Source organism: Cetorhinus maximus, chromosome 14 (genome assembly GCF_964194155.1).
Source record: "Cetorhinus maximus chromosome 14, sCetMax3.hap1.1, whole genome shotgun sequence".
NCBI lineage: Eukaryota > Metazoa > Chordata > Chondrichthyes > Lamniformes > Cetorhinidae > Cetorhinus > Cetorhinus maximus.
The window spans coordinates 50,610,370-50,623,280 of record NC_135892.1 but is presented as its reverse complement, the minus strand read 5'-3'; the positions used below and the strand labels follow the sequence as shown (position 1 = coordinate 50,623,280).

Genomic DNA, 12,911 nt, shown 5'->3' with positions numbered 1-12,911 from the left:
AGGATCAAGAGTGCTGGACAAATTTATACTGAGATAGTATTCTTGCCAAAGAATAATTACCTAGTGGAAGAGTGAATAATTTTTATGTGTTAGTGCTTTTCACTGTTAATGGCTAAAAATTCCAGATTGCAAGGACAACCAGGTGAACTACTGGAACTGATACCACAGGACATTGGCTGTGAAATAAAAGAGCCTGCAGCGCCTGATTTTTCCATTCATTTTGTATTGGGAGTGGTGGACCATGGAATCAGCTCTTCGCAAATTTAACAAGCATCATGCCACCTACTAGCATGTTGGTTCTCTGTGTGGAAAAATTTCTAGCCAAGCAATCATGAGATAGGATCAAGTAGGCAGGAAGGAGAATCATAGTGGTACTTGGTGGGGTGGGGGGAGAGTTTTAACCCACAAGCAGGTGGGTTTCAGTCAAGTGAAATGTGAATATATATATTTTTAAAATCTCTGACCTGCCCATATCTGGTTGTAATGGAGTCATGATGGGGTACAGGCAACAAACCTCACCAATAAAACCTTATCTTCCAGGTTCCCTACCTGCTCCTGAGCTGCGATCTTCGGAGCATTCCCTGCCCAATGGAGTCTAGCCTGTCAATCAGACTGGGATCTGAGCAGGGAAATTTTGGCAAGGCGAAAGAAAAAGCTGTAAACTCAAGTCAAAACTCCACAGAGTGTCAGGAACCACAACTCCCCCCCCTGGGTCTGGAAAACATGCCCCTTTTCAAACCTGGAACCAAAGCTGCTTCTAATCTCTAATTGGCCACTAGTTGTGACTGGCAAAGATCGAAAGCTGACTGCCAACTCTGTTGTTCTGGTTGGGAAAGGAGAGAGGTGCAAATATTAAAAAGGAAATGCTCACCAACTAATGGAAAGATACATAGAGGAACAAATTTGCAAGGAAGTTGGAGAAGTGCAAGAATTATAGAGTAGTTATAATGGGGGACTTTTACTATCCCAGTCTATGTTAGGATAATGTTTTTAATTCATGGGATGTGGGCATTGCTGGCTAGGCCAGCATTTATTGCCCATCCCTAATTGCCCTTTTGAGAAGGTGTTGATGAGCTGCCTTCTTGAACGACTGTGTCCATGTGATGTACATCCACAGTGAACATATGAGCATACAAATTAGGAGCAATAGTAGGTCACTCGGCTCTTCGAACCTGCTCCACCATTCAACAAGATCATGGCTGACCTGATTGTAACCTCAATCTCACGTTCCTGCCTATCCCTGAAAACCTTTCACCCCCTTGTTAATCAAGGATCCATCTGGCTCTGCCGTAAAAATATTGAAAGACCTTTCCATCACCTTTTTCAGGAAGAGAATTCCAAAGACATGCAACCTTCTGAGAAAAAAATTCTCCTTCTCTGTCTTAAATGAGTGACCCCTTATTTTCAAACAGTGACCCCTAGTTCTAGATTTCCCCCACAAGAGCAGACATCCTCTCCACATCCACCCTGTTATATGATGTGACAGGCGATATGTGCCAGACGAACCGAATCCACAAAGGAAACTTGGCCACGCTATTGCACGGTTTTGCGATTTGTATTTATTACAAGAGTTGTGCACTGACTTCAGAAGTAGTGAGTTCTTTAGTGATTTTAAAAATTAAAATTGAAACATTTATTAACAAAAGGAAAGAATTCAAACACCTATATAAGATTACAGTTATTTGATATTATAACGAATCCCAAAATTCATAATTAATCTGACACTCAACTACACACCCCCTTTAAGGCAACGGCCCAAAATAGATTTTAAATTTAAACAGGCAATCCAGCAAGGTTACCACAGCACCCACTCGACCTTGGAATTCCAAAGGCTTTTTAACACAACTTTGGTTACTGGACACAGCAGACTTCTGCAAAAGTGGCTAGAGGCTTTTCCCCAAGGCTGCTTTACACAGTACCTTTCAAAATGTTACACGGCCACACCTCTACATAGCCTTCCATCCTTCTTTTATATATGTTTCTTTCTCTTTAATGTGTAAAATCCCAATGTTCTACATGTCTTTGGAAATTTACTTTTCCCATAATCTAAAAATATTTCATGTCAATATGGCCTCTTTCCTTTTTGGGAAAAATAACCTTGCCCTATTTATCTTGTTAATTGTAAACATCCTACCATCCCTTTGAAAATCAACATCAATTATCTAAAAATGCAAATTTCATTCACACCTTATTTGTGGCACCCTCATCTTTGCTTGCCCATCTCTATTTCAACAGTCTGCTTTACACCTAACTCTTTTGATAATTTCAATCTTGCAGTCTACCTGCATCTAATTCAATTAAATCAGCCACACAGAACAATCCACACTCCCACCCATAAGCTTACAATAATATGAAAAATATTATAGTTTTGTGACACTATCAAGACTCCTCAGGACCTTGTATATTTCGATCAAGTCACCTCTTACTCTTCTTGACTCCAGTGGATACAAGTCTAACCTGTCCAACCATTCCTCATAAGACAGCCTGCCTATTCCTGGTATTAGTCCAGTAAACCACCTCTGAGCTGCTAATGCATTTTACATCTTTTCTTAAATAAGGAGACCGATACTGTACACAGTACTCCAAATGTGGTCTTACCAGTGCCCTGCACAAGTGAAGCATAACCTCCCTATTTTTGTAATCAATTTCCCTCAAATTATAACACTGTAATAAGCTTTCCTAATTACTTGCTGTACCTGCATATTAGCCTTTTGTGACTCATGCACTATTTTTTATTCTTCCTGCCAAAATGGACAATTTCATACTTGCCCATATTATACTCCATTTGCCAGATATTTGTCACTCACTTAACCTATCTATGCCCCTCCTGTAGCCTCCTTATGTCCTCTTCACAATTTACTTTCCTATCTATCTTTGTGTCATCAGCAAATTTAGCAACTATACCTTCAGTTCCTTCATCCAAGTCATTTATATAAATTGTAAAAAAATTGACGCCCCAGCACTGAACTCTGTGCACACCACCCGTCACATCCTGCCAACTAGAAAAAGATCCAATTATGCGAACCCTCTGCTTTCTGTTAGCTAGCCAATTTTCTATCCATGCCAATATGTTACCCCCTATACCATGAGCTCTTATTTTCCGCAATAACCTTTGATGTGACACCTTATCAAATTCCTTCTGGAAATCTAACTACAGTACATCCATCGGTTCCCCTTTATCCACAGCACATGTGACCCCTTCAAAGAACTTCAATAAATTGGTTAAACAGGATTTCCCTTTCATAAAACCATGTTGACTCTGCCTGATTGCCATGAATTTTTCCAAGTGCCCTGCTATAACATCCCTTTTAATAGCTTCTAACATTTTCCCTATGACAGATGTTAGGCTAACTGGCCTGTAGTTTCCTGCTCTCTCTCTCCCTGAATCTAGGGAATTTTGGAAAATTAAAATCAATGCATCAACTATCTTATTAGCCACTTCTTTCAAGACCTTGGGGTGAAGTCCATCCAAATCCAGGGATTTGTCAGGCCGCAGCCCCAACAATTTGCTCGATTCCACTTTCCTGATGATTGTAATTTTCCTGAATTCCTCCCTCCCTTCAATTTCCCGATTTACAGCTATTTCCGGGATGTTACTTGTGGCCTCCATAGTGAAGACCGATGCAAAATACCTGTTTAATTCATCCACCATCTCCCTATTTTCCATTATCAATTCCCCCAGCACACTTTTCTATAGGACCAAATCTCAATTTGTTAACGCTTTTCTTACTTAAATATCTACAGAAACTCTTACTATTGGTCCTTATTACTAGCTAGCTTTCTCTCGTACTCTAATTTTTCCCTCTTTATTAATCTTTTTGTCATTTTTTTGCTGTTCTTTGTCTTCTCCAATCTTCTGACCTACCACCCGTCTTTGTGCAATTATATACTTTTTCTTTAAGTTTGATACTGTTTAACTTTTTTTCAGTTAAACATGGATGGTGGGCCCCCTCCTTGGAATTTTTTGTTCTCATTGGAATGTATCTGTTGTTACGACCGCAGCTGGTGTTATTCACTGAACAAGCCAGATCCCAGAGGGAAACTTGTCTTACTGATCATAACTTTTTTTTTGTATTTTAAAAACGAGGGGAAAACTACTAAGCCCAGAAGTATAGATTCTCAGTGACACTTTTTTAAGCTTTTAAAATTAAAAGCTTTATTAGCAAGAATCTCACTTGGTCAGACCATACAAGTAAACTACTAGGCAACAGCTCCCTTTATAGGTTTTAATCATAAAAATCCAGTAATATCACCCAAGGCAAAATCTGCTGCTACTTCAATAAAGCATACCTCTCAAACTTCTCACTTCCACTCTGCTGTTTGGAAAAAAAACAAAAGAAGTTCAGGAATAGACTGCTCTCTGAAAATCAAGACTTCCCTGGCTTGAAACTGGATGGCTGCTTTAAATTCTCAATTTTTCACAGCACAGAGCTGATCTCGGGACACCTCCCCCACACAGCCAGCACAGCTCGACTAAATGTATTTTCTTAAATATCCCTTTCCCCTTTGATCCTAGACTCCATTATTCTAAACACCTCTGAACTCAATTTTCCCAAAATATAAAAATCTTTCATTTTCCTATTGCATCCACATTTGGGTAAAATAAAATTTAGTAACTTTCCCTTGTTTATTATGAAACCTTTGTAAGTTGTAACAGCCCCTTGCCACTTTTAAACTTCCTTTGAAATTTAACAGCTGAAAAGTCAAGTTCCTACTTATAATGCAAATTTCAAACCAAACCTATTTACTTGTGCATTCAACTTCACCACAGCCTCTCATTACAAATGCAAGCATATCGCACTTTTACCTGTCATCTCTCTGTTCCTACGGACAAGCTATTTTTACTAACCTTCCCCCAATTTAATTACATACACACACTCTCAGCCTTCTTTACAGAATGCCACCATATTCCTAAATTTAAAAGATAACATCCATATTCACACTATTCTGTGTATTCTAAAATATCCCTTTAAATGTCTGCCACTGAACCTCTATTGACCTATCCCTTAACCTCATTTGTCAGTTCACTTTAGCTAGCTCTGCTTTCATGCCCTCATAATTGCCCCTATTTAAGTTTAAAATGTTAGTCTTGGACGCACTAGTCTCCCTCATAATTTTAGTAAAATTCAATCATGATCGCTGCTATGTAGGGGTGCCTTCACTATGAGATTAATTAATCCTATCTTGTTGCACAATACCAGGTCTAGTATAGCCTGCCCTCTGGTTGGCTCCAGAAAATGCTGTTCTAAGAAAGTATCCCAAAAACAATCTATAAACTCCTGTTAAGGAGGAAGTTCCAGGATTTTGTCCCAGCGATTGTGAAAGAACAGTGATATATTCCCAAGTCAGAATGGTGAATGGCTTGGAGGGGAACTTCCAGGTGGTGGTGTTCCCATGCCCTTCTAGATGGTAGCAGTCATGAGTTTGGAAGGTGCTGACTAAGGTAGCTTGCTGAGTTTCTGCAGTGCACCTTGTATATGGTACACACTGCTGCTATTGTGCATTGGTGGTGGAGTGAATATTTGTGGATGGGGTGCCAATCATGCAGGCTGCTTTGCCTTGGATGGTATCAAGCTGCTTGTGTTGTTGGAGCTGCACCCATCCAGGCAAGTGGAGAGTATTCCATCACACTCCTGACTTGTGCCTTGTATGTGGTGGACAAGCTTTGGGGAGTCAGGTGAGTTACTTGCAGGATTCCTCGTCTCTGACCTGCTCATGTAGCCACAGTATTTATATGACTAGTCCAGTTCAGTTTCTGCTCGATGGTAACCCCCAGGATGTTAGTGAAGGATTCAGCGATGGCAATGAAAATCAAGGGGTGATGGTTAGATTCATTTTTGTTGGAGATGGTCATTGCCTGGCACTTGTGTGGTGTGAATGTTACTTGCTACCTGTCAGCCCAAGGCTGGATATTGTCCAGGTCTTGCTGCATTTGGATATGGACTGCTGCAGTATCTGATACATTGAGAATGGTGCTGAACATTGTGCAATAATAAGCAAACATCCCCAGTTCTGACCTTTATGATGGAAGGAAGGTCATTGATGAAGCAGCTGAAGATGGTTGGGCCTAGGACAATAACCTAAGGAACTCCTGCAGTGTTGTCCTGGAACTGAGATGATTGACCTCCAACAACCACAACCATCTTCCTTTGTGCTAGGTATGACTCCAGGAAGATGGTTGTAAAGGGCAAAGAGAGGCAAAAAATTTCTGAGAGTTCAGGAGAATTTTTTTTTACATCAAGTTTCCAATCCAATAAGAAAAGAGGCATTGCTGGATCTGGTTCTGCAGAATGAGGTATGTCAAATGGATCAAATGTCAGTAGGGGAATATTTAAGGAACAGTGACCATAGTATCATAAAGGTTAGCTTTGGAAAAGGACAAGGAGCTTACTCAGCTAAATTGGAATCCAGGATTGGCTTGCAAAACTGGAAAAGGAACAATGGGCTGCCTTTAAAGAGGAGATTGGTCAGGTACAGTTCAGGTACATTCCGATGAGGCAAAAGCCACGCCAAACAAATGCAAAATTCCCTGAATGACAGAAGTAAGGGCAAGATGAAGCAGAAAAAGGATGCATTTAACAGATATTAGGTGGATGATACGAGTACCAGGCTGACTATAGATGGTTCAGAGGGGAAGTGAAAAATCAAGAGAAGCAAAGAGAAAGTTGAGAGAAGACTGACACCCAATACAAAAGGAAATCCAAAAGTCACCTTTAAGCATGTAAATAGTAAAAGGGTGGTAAAAGGAGTTGGACCTAAAAGAGGATTTTCACGTGGAGACAGAGGCATAGCTGAGACACTAAATGAGTACTTGGCATCTTCCTTTGTAAAGACAGGTGCAAAGTCATAGTAAAAAGAAAAAAAATTGTTACCAGAACCGGATCAGATACATCCAAGGGTACTGAGAACAGTAGGCATGGAGATTGTAGAGGCCTTGGCCATATTCTTCCAATCCTACTTAGATACGGGGTTTCCCAAAGAACTGAAGAATTACAAATGTTACACCGTTGTTCAAAAGTAAGGATCATCCCAGCAACTACAAGCCAGTCAGTTTAACCTCGATGATGGAAAAGCATATAGAAACAATAATTTGGGGCAAAGTTGACAGCCACCTGGGCAAGTGTGGATTTAACTAAAAGTCAGCATGGATTTGTTGAGCAGTTTAGCTAAACATGATTTGCCCTTGAGTCTTTTGATGAGGTAATAGCAGGTTGATGGCGGTAACGTAGTTGATGTGGTGTACATGGACTTCCAAGGTGCATTTGATAAAATGCCACATAAAACCTTGTCAGTAAAGTTAGAACTCATGGAACAGCTTCTCCCTATCTATTCTGCCCAGCCCCCTCATGATTTTGAAAACTTTTATCAAGTCTCCTCTCAGCCTTCTCGCCTCCAAGGAAAACAGCCCCAACCCCTCCAATCTATCCTCATAGCTGAAGTTTCTCATCCCTGGGACCATTCTTGTCCTCTTCTGCACTCTGTCCAATGTGTTCACATCGTTCCTATAATATGGTGCCCAGAACAGTACACAATATTCCAGCTGAAGTCTAACAAGGGTCTTTTATAAATTCAGCATGACCTCCTGCCCTTGTACCCTATACCCCTATTAGAAGCCCAGGATACTATATGCTTTATTAACTGCTCTCTCACCTGTCCTGCCACCTTCAATGATCTATGCGCATATGCACCCAAGTCTTTCTGCTCCTGCACCCGCTTCAAAATTCCACCTGTTATTTTATATTGTCTGCCCATGTTATTTCTACCAAAATGCATCACCTCACACTTCTCTGCATTGAACTTCATCTGCCACCTATCTGTCCACTCCACCAACTTGTCTAAGTCCTCTTGAAGTTCCACACCATCCTCCTTGCAGTTCACAACACCCCCAAGCTTCATATCATAAACTTTGAAATTGTCCCCTGCACACCAAGGTCTAGATCATTAATATATACCAGGAAAAGTGAAGGCCCCAATACCGACACCTGGGGAACTCCACTATAAACCTTCCTCCAGCCTGACCATTAATCTCTGCTTCCTATTTTTCAGCCAATATTGTATCCACGTTGCTGCTGTCCCTTTTATTCCATGAGTAATAACTTTTCTCAAGTTGTCTTGTGTGGCACTGTGTCATATGCCATTTCAAAGCCATTTGCACCACATCAACAGCATTACCCTCATCAACCTTTTCTGTTACCTCTTCAAAAAACTCCAGCAAGTTAGTTAAACACTTTCCCCTTTAGAAATCCATGCTTGCTCTTCCTTATCAACCCATATTTTTCCGTGACTATTAATTCTATCCTGAATAATTGTTTCTAGAATCTTGCCCACCACTGAAGTTAAACTGACTGGTCTGTAATTGCTGGAAAATTATCCTTACAACCCTTTTTGAACAAGGGTGTAACGTTTACAATTCTCTAGTCTTCTGGCACCACCCCTGAGTCTAGGAAAGACTGAAAGATTATGGCCGGTGTCCCTGCAATTTCTACTCTCACTTCCTTCAATATCCTTGGATGCATCTCATCTGGTCCCAGTGCCTTGTCAACTTCTGGGCAGCAACACTTTTTAGGAAGGATGTGAAGGCATTAGAGAAGGTGCAGAAAAGATTCATGACAATGGTCCAGGGATGAGGAACTTCAGTTAGGTAGGAGCAGCTGGGGCTCCTCTTCTTGGAGAAGAGAAGATTAAGATGAGATTTGGTAGAGGTGCTCAAAATCGTGAGGGGTCTGGATAGAGTAGACAGGGAGTAACTTTTTCCATTGGCAGACAGAGCAAGAATCAGAGGACACCGATTTTAAAGTGATTGCAAAAGAACCAAAGGAAAATCCTTTTTAATGCAGCATGTGATTTAGGATCTGGATTGCACTAAATGTTTCGGAGGCAGATTCAGTCGAGGTCTTCAAAATAGAATTGGATAAGTATCTGAAGAGAAAAATTTGCAAGGCCACAGAGAAAGTGTGGGAGAGTGGAACTGGACAAGTTGCTGTTGCAGAGAGCTGGCATGGACTCAGCAAGCAGAATGGCTGCCTTCTGTGCTGCAACCATTTTTTGATTGAGTTGTTTAGCACATACCTTCTGTCTATATATAGAAAGCTTAACAATTGAATTCTGATCTGTGCCTGGATTTACTTAATTGACTTCATAGCATTAAAAGGGACAGAAGTCAGTCTTCACAGCAGCATACTGTTGTGTCCTACATTGTACATCCAGTCCTTAAAACAGCATGTCACTGAAGTAAGTGAAAGCAATGCATGGGAAATCTGTTAGTGAAAGTAAAATAAAAACTTTGCCTGATATTCCTGTAATACAGTGCTGAACTATACACAGATTGCTGACACTATTTCATATACAATGGACAAAATCTTGGGAACATAATTAGTAGGTTGCAAACACGTATGAAAATCAACATCAATGAAGTTCAAAAACCAAATCAAGTTGACAGTAGCAATGAAGTTTTCAAGGTAGACAACAAAAATCTTTCTTTGAAAAACTTGAAAGAAAATAATTCAATCTCTGTGATGGCATTTTGTGTTGGAAATTAGTCCAATGTTTTTATCTAAAGCCTGTGTCAATTCAAGTCGGAGCAGTCACGATTAGCTGACTAAAGACGAACCCAGCTTGCACACGTGCCTACAACTTCTAAAATCATGCATGGTTGACATGAAGAATGACTACAGCATACAAAGACTACAGCATACAAAGACTTGTTTTTTAAGCCCTGCTCTTCTTATCGGAAAATACTGGAGTATAACATCAGAGAAAAATCATTTTAAAGGTCTTAAAGGAACAATTTTTATACATGGAATTTTCAGTATTTGAGGTAATTTTTCCGGGGGGAATAAAATTTGTTAATTCAATGAGTTGTAACGTGTGACAAATGCATGATAAATTTCAAAGTGAAACCTTTTGAATACATCATAAAAATATAAATAGTTACTGGAGCTGCCATTTGTTTTTGGTGGGAACTTAATATTCATAAGCATGCCTGAAAGGGCTGAAGCACTATTCAAACCAGAAATGTTTTGAATAAATATTCTCGAGTTTAAAATATTTTTAAAAGGTTATGCATAGTACACTTGCAGATATGGTTTTTTTAAAAGGCAAATTAAAGTTTTACAGTGTCTTGGGCTTATTATGAAAAGCATTAACCCTAAATAGATGGACAGTAAAATACTGCTCCTCCATGTTATATATAACTGATATTTAGTTAGCTACCTGCAGTGGATACGGAAAATACTTCTTTCTTTCCCCATTCCAAGCAACTATAGAATCTCTGACTTGCTGTGAGCAATGCCATGGAGATTTGTTGGTGTGTGCGTGAATGTTTTGTCTCACGTGATGCATGCAAGATGTCATGATTTATTGATTGATTATCTGCCTACCACACAATTGATCAACGCTGTGTATGAATTTCATTGCCGGTGCAATGCCAGTTACATAGGCTCCATGTCCCAAGGATTGGCTGATCAAATTGAATAATGTTCCTCTGGCTGCTCGCAATAGACAGAGTACAGTCTGTACTCAACTAGTCCATGCTTGCAAAAGTCCACAACAAAACGTCTGCTGTTAGATATGATACTGCGATTGGGAAGCACTTGCTGACCAATCCTGAGTGCATTCATAACTACACTAACAAGCAATTTAAGGTAATCAGTTGAGCTCATAATGTGGCTCATTTATAATTGCTAGCAGTGAGATATATTCATATGCAGGGACCTGTTCTCTGCAAACAAAAGGAATATATAAAAGCTCTGTGACTTTTTTGAATTGCCTGGGGAGCCTATTGTTCCCCGTTGGTTGAGGTGTCGTCATGGAGAAAGCAATCAGCATCCCTTTTCTCCTGCAGTATAAATTGTGATCCTTTGAAATTTGGTATTCTTGTGTTTGTCCTGATGCAACATGAAAAGCTTTGGCTACATGTCTCTCTTTTCAGCAATATCCAAGTTCTGTACATTCAAAATTATGAAGGGGCTTGACAGGGTGAATAATGAGATGTTCTTTCTGCTGGCTGAGGAATCTAAAGCAAAGGGGCACAGTCTCGGGATAAGGAGCCAGTCATTTATGACTGAGATGAGAAATTTCTTCATTCAAAGGGTCATGAATCTTTGGAAATCCCGACCCCAGAGGGTTGTGGATGCATCATCATTGAATATATATAAGATTGAGACAGATTTTTGGTCTCTAGGGGAATCAAGGGATATGGGGAGTAAACAGAAAAATGGACTTGAAGTTGAAGATCAGCCATGGTCATACTTAATGGTGGAGTAGGTTAAGGTCATCTGCTCCTATTTCTTGTTTTCCTATCTTATGTTCTCATTGGTGAGGACTAAACTTTCCTTCCAAGTCTGCTATGACTTACAGAGCACCACCATGGTAAATGTATTAATTGTATGAAGCTAATTCACAACAATTTTTCTCACCGGTATTATCTGAAACCCAAACACCTGATTTCTATAGCAACTATATCATGCAGATGATGGTTGAATTTATCCTGTGGGGGGAAAAGTGTATCTGCAGATATTCTGCTGTAAGAGTGTGAAAGGCATGTTTTAAATCTAGCAGTTGCAGGGTACATGCAGTATATAACATTTATTTACTTGTATTGGTGAGTTGCAGTTTTAAATACTTTACAACTTTGCAGGTGCTTTTTTTCATTGTTCATATGTTGTACTGAACCTTTTTTTTAACTTGAATCTCACTATTCACTCTCCTGCAAGTCTTAAAGCCACATCACTAATGTGTTTCTTTTCAATGTTAAAAACAGCAGGCCTACCTTGCACATCCAGGTGGTGTTTCCCTGTAGATTGATACTTTGGATACATGGATGTCATAGCGGCAACTTTTCCTCCTTCCATTGCAGCTTCAGCTTACGAGTTACCTTGGTTTGATCATCCTTCATTAATGAGACTACAATGAGTTCTAAAACTCCTCCCATTCAAGCAAATTTCCAACATATGATATTGCACTTTTTTTTTTTAAGTGCTGTGAACTAGAGGTTTCTCCTTTGGGAAAACTACAAATTTTCATCGTGAATAATACACTGCATGTTTTTAATTTTGGATGCAAATTCAAATTGTTTCTCTTATTATTGACTGACTTCTCTCGTGAGATCCTTGAGCAGTGTATTGTGAAACATTTGAGAAAGAAACTTGTGTTGTCCTTGAATGAGCTGTCACAATTTTTAATATGCCCACAGTTTGCTTGGTAGGTTCTAGAGTTGTGGGCTGTGCTGCTGCACTTAATTTCTTGGTAAAGTTGAAAAAAGAAAGTCTGGAAAGAGGGAAATGTAATGAGTGTGTTTTGGAAGAGACTGAGCTGTGACAATAATGAGAGAGAGAGTTGCACATGTGGCCTAAGCTAGGAAGGGAAGAGTGAGACCCTGTAATAGAAAATTAATGTAATTTTATTGCAGGTGAATGCTGATGGCTACACCTTTTTTTGCTATTGTCAAGACCTAAGTACTCCTTGTCAAGAACTCCTTAATATCTCACACCCTTTCTGGGGGTCAATTTTTTGAATTGTACTGCTGACTATGTGTTAGTAGTTGAACATGTGAATTTACTTATGATACTGTTTAAAGTTATTTGGGGAGGGAATAAGATAAAATGCAATGCCTCATCCGTCCCTAAATAATTTAATCCTTCAATAAATCTTAAACAACAGAAGATTCCCAATGTTGTGATAAGTTATGATTCGTTGCGTTACTTGCACAGTGTTCTTCCTCTTTGATATTGAACAAGCTAGAAGTAGCGTTACATGAATGAATTTCTGCCTATAATTTCTGGAAACCTTGTCAATCTGGGAATATCTTTTTGCAAGGCCTGTTGGAAGTAAAGGGACTGTTCCCCTTTACCAAAGATTCTCTCTGCATCCTTGCCAAATTTAAGGAGATGGAACCTGATGCATAGAAATCA

General features: G+C 39.6%; 1 protein-coding gene across 1 annotated transcript in view; it reads left to right on the top strand.

Moving 5' to 3' along the window:
* papolg (poly(A) polymerase gamma) overlaps positions 1 to 12,662 on the top strand; it is a 65,431-nt gene extending 52,769 nt beyond the window's left edge. The window contains exon 24 of the mRNA XM_078556910.1: positions 11,762 to 12,662. The gene's annotated coding sequence lies outside the window, so the exon portion shown is untranslated. The remainder of the gene's footprint in view (positions 1 to 11,761) is intronic.
* Positions 12,663 to 12,911: the final 249 nt, after the last annotated feature.